The 2,035-nt window shown below is 52.4% G+C and overlaps 1 long non-coding RNA gene across 1 annotated transcript; it reads right to left on the bottom strand.

The window, feature by feature from the left end:
• Positions 1–1,193: 1,193 nt before the first annotated feature.
• LOC149971334 (uncharacterized) lies at positions 1,194–1,535 on the bottom strand. The gene is made up of 3 exons (XR_016492541.1): positions 1,423–1,535; positions 1,317–1,370; positions 1,194–1,262 (listed from the first exon to the last, which is right to left on the bottom strand). It is a non-coding gene; the product is annotated as an uncharacterized LOC149971334 (long non-coding RNA).
• Between the last annotated feature and the right edge of the window lie 500 nt (positions 1,536–2,035).

Here is a 2,035-nt window from a genome sequence, read left to right as displayed (position 1 = left end):
AGAGTGCTTTATGGACGGTTTAAAACATGACTATGGATGCAAATGCTCATTTTCCTCCGTGCACCTGGTGATTGAAAACGTGCATCTGGTAACCCAAAAATTATAAAACGGTTTTAAATACTTTTACCCGTCATTCTATTGATATAGCCCGCTAGGGGAGTGCCCCACTACGGCCCTGTCTCGGTCGGGGCCGTCCTTGGGTGCTTTTTAGACACTTTAAGAAATCGCGATGGATGCAGATTGCTATTAATCCTCCGTGCAACTGGTGATTGAAAACGTGCATCTGGTAACCCAAAAATTATAAAACTGTTTTAAATCATTTTACCGGTCATTCTATTGATATAGCCCGCTAGGGGAGTGCCCCACTACGGCCCTGTCTCGGTCGGGGCCGTCCTTGGGTGCTTTATGGACACTTTAAGAAATTGCGATGGATGCAGATTGCTATTAATCCTCCGTGCAACTGGTGATTGAAAACGTGCATCTGGTAACCCAAAAATTATAAAACTGTTTTAAATCATTTTACCGGTCATTCTATTGATATAGCCCGCTAGGGGAGTGCCCCACTACGGCCCTGTCTCGGTCGGGGCCGTCCTTGGGTGCTTTTTAGACACTTTAAGAAATCGCGATGGATGCAGATTGCTATTAATCCTCCGTGCAACTGGTGATTGAAAACGTGCATCTGGTAACCCAAAAATTATAAAACTGTTTTAAATCATTTTACCGGTCATTCTATTGATATAGCCCGCTAGGGGAGTGCCCCACTACGGCCCTGTCTCGGTCGGGGCCGTCCTTGGTGCTTTATGGACACTTTAAGAAATTGCGATGGATGCAGATTGCTATTAATCCTCCGTGCAACTGGTGATTGAAAACGTGCATCTGGTAACCCAAAAATTAAAATATGGTTCAAAACCCGGGTAACACCACTCTATTTACGGACATGACAGTAGAGCTTACCCCCTGGAGCTATTGACCTCCAGGGTTGTAGGCCCTTACTCACCACCCGGGTATCACCCCTCTATTTCGGGGATGATACCAGCAGGGGACCCCCCCCCACCTCCACAACCTCGCATACCAGGTGAACCAGGGCACCCACACTTAAGCACCCCTCCTCGGACATTAAAGCAGATAACCGCGCTGTTATGAACCGCGTGCACCTGGTCACCCAAATGGAACGTGTGCACCTGGTCACCCAAAAGGACCGGCGTGCACCTGGTCACCCAAAGGCCGGCGTGCACCTGGTCACCCAAAAGAACCGTGTGCACCTGGTCACCCAAAAGGACCGGCGTGCACCTGGTCACCCAAAGGCCGGCGTGCACCTGGTCACCCAAAAGAACCGTGTGCACCTGGTCACCCAAAAGAACCGTGTGCACCTGGTCACCCAAAGGCCGGCGTGCACCTGGTCACCCAAAGGACCATGTGCACCTGGTCACCCAAAAGAACCGTGTGCACCTGGTCACCCAAAGGCCGGCGTGCACCTGGTCACCCAAAAGAACCGTGTGCACCTGGTCACCCAAAGGCCGGCGTGCACCTGGTCACCCAAAAGAACCGTGTGCACCTGGTCACCCAAAGGCCGGCGTGCACCTGGTCACCCAAAAGAACCGTGTGCACCTGGTCACCCAAAGGCCGGCGTGCACCTGGTCACCCAAAGGACCATGTGCACCTGGTCACCCAAAAGGACCATGTGCACCTGGTCACCCAAAGGCCGGCGTGCACCTGGTCACCCAAAAGAACCGTGTGCACCTGGTCACCCAAAGGCCGGCGTGCACCTGGTCACCCAAAAGAACCGTGTGCACCTGGTCACCCAAAGGCCGGCGTGCACCTGGTCACCCAAAGGCCGGCGTGCACCTGGTCACCCAAAAGGACCATGTGCACCTGGTCACCCAAAAGGACCGTGTGCACCTGGTCACCCAAAAGGACCATGTGCACCTGGTCACCCAAAAGACCCGTGTGCACCTGGTCACCCAAAAATTATAAAACTGTTTTAAATATTTTTACCCGTCATTCTATTGCTATAGCCCGCTATGGGAGCACCCTA

The sequence above is a fragment of the Oncorhynchus mykiss genome, chromosome 27 (assembly GCF_057628025.1).
Source record: "Oncorhynchus mykiss isolate SJ-2025 chromosome 27, ASM5762802v1, whole genome shotgun sequence".
NCBI classification, from domain to species: Eukaryota; Metazoa; Chordata; class Actinopteri; order Salmoniformes; family Salmonidae; genus Oncorhynchus; species Oncorhynchus mykiss.
Note: the sequence above shows the minus strand (reverse complement) of the source record. Positions and strands in the feature narration are given on the sequence as shown.